Genomic DNA, 9190 nt, shown 5'->3' on the forward strand with positions numbered 1-9190 from the left:
AGCTGGTTGTTTAAAGGGGGGAGGGTAGTTTTCTCTCTTCCTCACTCCAGAAAATGCAGGAACTAGGCTGGTGTAAAAGGGGCCAATCCGGGAATGTCCCTGCATGATCCTGGATCAATATTCCTGGGTAAATCCCTGCATTTTCTGGTGTGAAAGGGGTATCATATCAAATAGCTGGGACCTACATTGCTCTGAATACAGCCGGGCAGCCCCCTGCTCTCTGTCCGGCTGTCAATGGCTGTCATTTCTGCCTGGCGGCGGCTGTCCCTCAGTTACCACAAGCATGTATTCCCCCTTGGCAATGAGCATGTAATCCCATATGGCAATGAGCATGGAAACTCTGGCAATGAGCATGGAACCCCTGGCAATGAGCATATAGGTAAGCAGCACTTATGTAGCATAATTTTTAATAGGCATTATGGTGTTTGGCTTAATACGTAATGGACATTATGGTGTGTGGCTTAACATGTAATGGATATTATGGTGTAATTTTTAATGCACACCTTTGGCGCGCAATGCCCATTTATGAATCATATTGTGCATTATTGCTCAATCTGTTTGGTATAGTGTGTATTTTGGCTCAATCCATGTGGCAGAATGTGAATTTTGCCTTAATCTGTGTGGCATAATGTGAATTTTGACTCAATCCGTGAACCATAGTGTGAATTTTAGCTCAGTCAGTGTGAATTTTTTTCTCATTCCATGTGGCATAATGTGTAAGAGTATAAAGGGGTGTGTACAGTATAAAGGGGTTATTATTGTGTTGCATGATTTGTCTAAGGGATATATGGGGTCCGGTATGATATGCTGGCGGTCGAAATACCGACGCCGGACTCCCAACCGCCGCAATCCTGACAAGGGGGGCTGTGGATCGCTCCCCCTTTCGGGTTCGCTGCACTCACCAAGCAGAGGGCATGGTGCCTTGCTACGCTCGGCACACTATTTTATTCTGACTGGAGTGCCGCCGCACCCCGCAAGTATGTTAGGACATCGGCATCCTGCGGGTGCACCTTTGGATATCTCCCTGCATTTTTCCTATGTCAGACCCCTGCTTTTTCCAGGCATATATAATTAGTTTAAAGTATTTACAAAAATAGAGACACACCCATGAGCAGACCACCCAACCAGAACACTGGTCACGCCCCCCACATTATTATTTGCTGGCCACAACCCCTATTATTGCGCATAATAGGCCCTTGATCATTTTCAGCTCCAGGCCCATTTAGACATTAATCTGGCTCTGAGGGGCAGGGGTGGCCAGAATTTTGTGTCCCGGGATCTACTTTTAGTTCACATATTTAGCGGAGATCTACCAATGGGCCTGATTCGGAGGTGACCATATACTGATATTTAGTTTTGCTATTCCGCATGCATGAAAGTACCGAAAACCCCTTACTGCAGACCTGTACATCTAACTGTATGATGGCGGGCACAGTTGCACATGGCATTGCTGCCAGTAGAGATGGTAACTGTATATTTCTGCAGATATGAATATATAAGAATCAGCAACTGCACACAGTGGCGTAGCTACGTTTTGGACGCCCCCCCCCGCTGTTAGGGGGGGGGGCGCCCATACCCACCCCCGCCGCCCCGTCGAGCAACCCCCCCGGCCGCCCCATCGCCTATGCTAACCCCCTGCCCCGCAGTCTTACCTATCGCGCTGGTCCCGGCGGCTCCGTCCGTTCATCTGCTGAGGACCACCACAAAATGGCCGCCCCCGTACAGCAGACAGTTTCAGAGAACTGTTTGCTATATGGGGGCGGCCATTTTGTTGTGGTCCTCATCAGAAGAACGGAGCCGCCGGGACCAGCAAGATACGTAAGTCTGCGGGGGATTGGGGGGGGGGTAACTATAGCACCGCAGCCCCCGGCGCCCCCACATGCACAGCGCCCCCCCGCGGTGGTGGAGGCTGCTGTGCTATAGTTACGCCCCTGACTGCACATACATACACAAACATACATACATACATACATATGTTCGCTAGGCTGCTAACATACACAACCTACTGAACAGTCTGTATCACTGGAACCATTACCACAGCCCACAGTTATCACTCCTGAGCTGTCAGCAATCCACGTGGGATCATGCCTATATTATATGCAATTCAGAGTTTAACATCTTCCAAATGTAATGAAAGTACCGAAAACCCCTTACTGCAGACCCGTACATATAACTGTATGATGGCGGGCACAGTTGCACATGGCATTGCTGCCAGTAGAGATGGTAACTGTATATTTCTGCAGATATGAATATATAAGAATCAGCAACTGCACACAGTGGCGTAGCTACGTTTTGGACGCCCCCCCCGCTGTTAGGGGGGGGGGCGCCCATACCCACCCCCGCCGCCGCCCCGTCGAGCAACCCCCCCACCCCCCCGGCCGCCCCATCGCCTATGCTAACCCCCTGCCCCGCAGTCTTACCTATCGCGCTGGTCCCGGCGGCTCCGTCCGTTCATCTGCTGAGGACCACCACAAAATGGCCGCCCCCGTACAGCAGACAGTTTCAGAGAACTGTTTGCTATATGGGGGCGGCCATTTTGTTGTGGTCCTCATCAGAAGAACGGAGCCGCCGGGACCAGCAAGATACGTAAGTCTGCGGGGGATTGGGGGGGGGTAACTATAGCACCGCAGCCCCCGGCGCCCCCACATGCACAGCGCCCCCCCACGGTGGTGGAGGCTGCTGTGCTATAGTTACGCCCCTGACTGCACATACATACACAAACATACATACATACATACATACATATGTTCGCTAGGCTGCTAACATACACAACCTACTGAACAGTCTGTATCACTGGAACCATTACCACAGCCCACAGTTATCACTCCTGAGCTGTCAGCAATCCACGTGGGATCATGCCTATATTATATGCAATTCAGAGTTTAACATCTTCCAAATGTAACACGGAATTAATGTCGTTTTTCTTATTTATTTTTTTTACTTTCGGTCAGTTATGTAATTATTGTCTGTAATTGGAACCTCTGCAGTGTGAATCCTGTCCTACCCCTTTCACATTACAAAATGCAGGGTCGCACTGGGATTTGAAATGGTTCAGTCCCTAGACAACCCTGCATTTGGGATGCAGTTAAGATCCCGGCAGTCGGGATCCCGGCGTTCAGAATCCCGACGCCGGAATCCCGACCGCCGAAATCCCGACACATTCTCCCTCCGTGGGTGTCCACGACACCCCTGGAGGGAGAATAAATTAGTGTGCCGAGCGTAGCGAGCCTGTAAAGGGGGGTGATCCCCGTCCCCCCCTTGTCAGGATTTCGGCGGTCTGAACGCCGGGATCCCGACCGCCGGGATTCAATACTGAATCCCTGCATTTTACTCTGTTCACATACCCTCAGCGAACTGCCAATATTGCCGGTTCGCTGACCTCACCCAGGGGCGTGGCAGAGCATCATCGGGGGAGGTGGAGGAGGCAACGCTTAGTGCTGGCGCTGCTCCAAGCACTGCCTCCTCCATTGGTGTGAACGGGAAACAAGTCACTCGACCTTATTAACCTGTTCACACCGCAAAGCAACACGGCAACGAACCAGTAAGAACCCTTCTTTTTTACTGGTTCATATTGCAGTGTTGCTTTGCAGGACCCAGTAACCCCTTTCACATCGCACCAATTACCGGGTCGAACCGGCAAGAAACCGGCATGAACCTGGTAATCACAGTAGGTGCGATGGGAAAGGGGTATAGGTTGCTTTTTATTTTACCCTTGTATGTTCTATTGTCATGTATTGCTAATTGCACATTTTAACCTACGTAGTGCGTCCAAGATGGCCGCCTCGCCTGGGACTCTCCTGTGTAGAAAGAGCCGTGACTGGTTCTGTTAATTATGCAATGATCTCTCCTAATCCCAATGTGCGTAAGAGGAATAATCCTTGGCATCGATAACACAAAATGTCTGTCACACCTTTGTATTTTATTCATTGTTTCTGAATTCTCTGAAAACCTAAACTTCTGTAATATGTTCATGTTATCTGTAACGTGTCCTGTGCCGAACTGGAGAAAAATACTGTAGAAATATAATTCTTCTTCTTCTTCTTCTTCCTTTGTTAAATCTTGTTTTTATTTGTATATATTATTATTATTATTATTATTTATCAGGAGTTAATAACCCATATATCATATAACCGACTTGCATTATTCACATACAACACATACAAATATAATGTTTCCCTACCAAACCTTGAGCACATATTAGTCGGAGGCATTGATTCATTACTCCATAAGCCCCGCCCATTTGTATGGTCAGCTCAGTGATCGGGGTGTAAACTTACTCCATAAGCCCCGCCCATTTGTATGGTTACCTCAGTGTTCGGGGTATAAACCTACTCCATATGCCCCGCTCATTTGTATGGTCAGCTCAGTGATCGGGGTGAAAACTTACTCCATACGCCCCTCCCATTTGTATGGTCACCTCAGTGATCAGGGTGTAAGCCTACTCCATAAGCCCCTCCCATTTGTATGGTCACATCAGTGATCAGGGTGTAAGCCTACTCCATACGCCCCTCCCATTTGTATGGTCACCTCAGTGATCAGGGTGTAAGCCTACTCCATACGCCCCTCCCATTTGTATGGTCACCTCAGTGATCAGGGTGTAAGCCTACTCCATACGCCCCTCCCATTTGTATGGTCACCTCAGTGATCAGGGTGTAAGCCTACTCCATAAGCCCCTCCCATTTGTATGGTCACATCAGTGATCAGGGTGTAAGCCTACTCCATACGCCCCTCCCATTTGTATGGTCACCTCAGTGATCAGGGTGTAAGCCTACTCCATACGCCCCTCCCATTTGTATGGTCACCTCAGTGATCAGGGTGTAAGCCTACTCCATACGCCCCTCCCATTTGTATGGTCACCTCAGTGATTAGGGTGTAAGCCTACTCCTTACGCCCCTCCCATTTGTATGGTCACCTCAGTGATCAGGGTGTAAGCCTACTCCATTTACTTTCCATTACCACCTCTAATCTCATTTACCCACCAGCCCTCACTGCGACCTCCTGACCTTTTGGAGCATTTATTAATATAAATAAAGACAAATTCACACAAAATATATTTAATAAATAAATTCAAACTTTTATTTTAAGTAAAATGTATATATTATTTTTGCTCTGCATTATAAAATAGGGAATACTGGAACAGGATTGTTCCAGAACTCTTACACACTTGTCCTATAAGAGGAACAAGATGGTGGAGTCATCCATCAGCACTCAGGAGAGGAAAAACCCCCTGTGGGGGAAACCTCTGGGGACCCATGGCTGACGGACTGCCCGTCCCTCTAGGCATTAAGAGACTTTGCAGAGTTTGCCCAAACCACCCACCCACTAACCTTATATAACCCGTCATCCCTTCTGTCACCCCAAATCTGTATTTTAACTTTTTTCCCAGATGATGAAGAACGCACCCGATGGCACCGGGGGGCACGCGCATGTCCAAAGTAATGGGGGGAGAGACAAGGTAGGGGGGGAGAGACAGACAAGGTAAAAGGGGCGAGACAGACAAGGTAGGGGGCGAGAGAGACAAGGTAGGGGGAAAGAGACAAGGTAGCTAGCTACCCATTAGTATTAGGACTCCATGTAAGAATCAGCCAGATCCCCTTTAGGACTCGTCTCTGGTGCTATAAGGGGTTAGGGCTGCAATGATATATATAGGACAGCTCTAACTCTGTTTCCTATGTCCCCACCGGGTCTGATCTCTATACACATACACAGACGGCCGTCATGTATGTGCATTAGTCAGTAACCCATTGCCAACAGGCTGCTGGCAACACAGCGGAGGATACAGCGGAGGAGGGGGCACCGCTGGTCCTCGCTGGAAAGATACTGTGTGTGATGGTAAATACCAGCGGCATATCCTGTGTATCACATGGACACTAACACAATATGCTGCCAGGATTTAGTATCACTCTTACATGGAGCCCAAACTATGATATAACTATAACAACAGTATCAGATAATAACAAAGTAATGGGTACAGCACCGTATACATCTCTCCCACCTCTGCACATTAATAAGTAGGGATCCGTACGGGGACTTGATGCAGCATAGTAGGACACATTTGTGCCTTGCGACACGTCCTAACCGCTCCATACAGGGTTTATCCAGCGCCATCCAGACACCGCCCTTAGGTGTCCCAGGCACAGCCCTAGTGGCTGCTTAGTACTGCCCCCCTAGGTGGGAGATTTGTTATTATCCAATACTGTCCTGTCGGTCAGGTGATCAGTCATATATTACAGTAGTCACGCTCCGAGTCTACCGCCGCATCGTGCTAAACTGCCCTTATCTCTGTCCAGTCACTAACCTTATGTGAGTATGTCCTCCTGCTGGTGAGATGCGCACTGCCCGGAGTTCTGTGAGGTGAATGAGTGAGACAGCCTCAGTATAGCCCTGATTATGACATCACTATGACCTCACAGACCCCACCTGATTGGCCAGTTTGTGGTTTGAGGCCCATTATGACATCACAGCTCCTTTATCTTTTGCATGGCTGATCTGAGGGAAATGTGATTTAACTTCTCACTTTAAATATTACATTCACATCAGAATCTAATGTATTATTTGATGGCAGGATTTCCCTATAAATCTTTGGTAATGTGAGGTTTTATATGAACACAATTTTCACTGTAATTACATTGTATTCTAGCAGGGGTGACCTCCCATCATAACCCATTCCAGGAGAGACAAGATGCTCTCTTTCTGGACATTCATATCAGTGGCAGTTGCAGGGCTGCAGCACAGTCCACAATTCAGATAGGGGAGCCCCACCAACTGCCACCTTAAACACCACAGTCTGGACTCACTGGCAGGTGTGGCTCCCCTTATTGAATTTGTGACATTGGTGCAGTCCCACATCTACAACTACCACTGGCAGCAAGTCCAGGAGCAGAGCATTTTGTCCCTCCTGGAATGGGTCATGTTGGGAGGTATGCGGGATCTACTTTTAGTTCACATATTTAGCAGAGATCTACCATTGTCAATGGGCCTGATTCGGAGGTGGCCCATATACTGATATTTAGTTTTGCTATTCCGCATGCATGAAAGTACCGGAAACCCTTACTGCAGACCCGTAAATCTAACTGTACGATGGCGGGCACAGTTGCACACGGCATTGCTGCCAGTAGAGATGGTAACTGTATATTTCTGTAGATATAAATACATAAGAATCAAGAACTGCACAATCAGCGTGAATCTCAGCCAATCAGCGTGCGCCGTGCGGCCAGTGTTTTCAAAACAGAAGCGCTTCCCGCGCCGCCGCATATCGCTAGTTATTTCTTATTCACTGAAGGGACCCCCACCGCCGCCAGCTTTATACTCAGCGCCGCAGGTACCCGCGCAGCAAGGACACCACTGCAGGCTCCTGTCAGAAGCCGGCATGGACCCCCTTTGCACGGGGGGCGAGGGGCGAACTGCCGCCCTCCAGTGGCCGGCCCTGCATACATACATACACACACACATACATATACATACATACATACATACACACACACACATACATACATATACACACACATACATATACATACACACATGCATACATACATACATATATGTATATATATATACATACATACATAGCATCCACCTCTGAACCAGGCTCACAGGCCCTATGCTTCCCACAATAGATTTTGTTTTGCTGACCGCTCTTACACACATAGGGCCACATTCTGCTTGCCTCGCTCGGACACCAATTCATTTGCATAGTGTATCTTAGCCCACTGCGCATGCGTACCATTCGCAAGGCGCATGTGTAGGTTTGGGCAACCGTGCACACTCGCGACCTTACGAGTAGAAATACGCTAGCGAACAAACTCGTGCAGAGTAGTCGTAATGTGGGCGTTTGGATTGGCGAGGGCACAACTGGGCGGTAATCGGGGCGTATACTGGGGTGGTGACTACATGTGCTGGGCGGTGGCTTCGCTCCACTGTGAGAGCGCTCGGACTGATTGAGCTTAAAATCATTAGCTCGATAAAAGTAAAGGCCCCCATACACTATGCGATTTTGGGCCGATTTCATCCGATTTCGGCACTTTGTGCCGATAATCGGGTGAAATCGGCCCAAAATTGTAGGTGTGTGATATCTGATCCGATCCGCGGTCCCGTGCGCATCGGACCGGATCAGGGAGGTCGGACGGTCTGTACATACGATCACGTCCAACCTCCCTGTATGCATATGCTTGCCACCTGACAGGCATATGCATGCAGACACCGGGGGAGCAGTGGGGCGGGCAGCGGGTCCCTGAGCGCCGGCGAGTGCTGCTGACTGACCTGGCCGGGCAGTGTACTTACACATAGCAGCAGCGGGGACGGGACGCGTAGTGGCGCCGCCCGCCCCCACCACCGCTGCCCGCCCCCACCACCGCCGCCGCTGCCTGCCCCCACCACCGCCGCCGCTGCCCGCCCCCACTACTCCTCACCGCCCTGCAGCTCCCCGGGTTTTTTTTTACATGGGATAAATCGCATGCGATTTATCCCATGTAAAAAATGGCACATCAAGTGCCAAATTGTATGTGAGCCTCCCGGGGAGCTGCCGGGCGGCTTGCAGGTAAATTGGGTCAGACTTGTCCCTAGGACAAGTCGGCCTAATGTATAGGGGCCTTAAGTCTTACGCCTTGCAGGACAGCCAAATCTCTGCCCCACATTCGCAGGGGCGATCAACACGGACAATTGCTAAAATACCTACACACACTTCTGTTATAGGATCTATTAGTCAGCCAGCGACTGATAACCAGGACACAAGCACGGAACCACTCTGGTATTGTATCATATTAACGGAGCAGGCGGCAGCTGTACTACAGCAGCATCAGCCTGCAGCCACTGTACCACCCATATCAGACAATTACACCCGACACACTACATTCAGGAGTCGGTCAGGATGTACTTGGTGCTGTTAGGAGCCTCTGTGCTGGTACAGAGCGGTAAGCCCAGCATATGTGGGTGTGGGGCCATACTGATATATAGCAGCTGCAGAGGGCTCTTCACAGCACTCCGGTGCCGTCATGACATCAGGGGCACTACCGGGAGCTGGCATTCTGAAACGTCAGATGTTCAAGTTCACGTGTATTTTGTTAATTTGGCTGTGATCTACCAGCGGATGCCCCAAGATCTACTGGTAGATCAAGATCTACCTTTTGGCCAGGTCTGGTCTACAGCATCACAGAAACTTGAGGTTGATCTCAGTCGAACCCAAATCGCT

The 9190-nt window shown here is 49.6% G+C and overlaps 1 long non-coding RNA gene across 1 annotated transcript; it reads right to left on the bottom strand.

The window, feature by feature from the left end:
* Positions 1-5049: 5049 nt before the first annotated feature.
* LOC146049818 (uncharacterized) lies at positions 5050-7435 on the bottom strand. The gene is made up of 2 exons (XR_014466211.1): positions 6421-7435; positions 5050-6347 (listed from the first exon to the last, which is right to left on the bottom strand). It is a non-coding gene; the product is annotated as an uncharacterized LOC146049818 (long non-coding RNA).
* Positions 7436-9190: the final 1755 nt, after the last annotated feature.

The sequence above is a fragment of the Crinia signifera genome, chromosome 12, assembly GCF_055691185.1.
Source record: "Crinia signifera chromosome 12, ASM5569118v1, whole genome shotgun sequence".
NCBI classification, from domain to species: domain Eukaryota; kingdom Metazoa; phylum Chordata; class Amphibia; order Anura; family Myobatrachidae; genus Crinia; species Crinia signifera.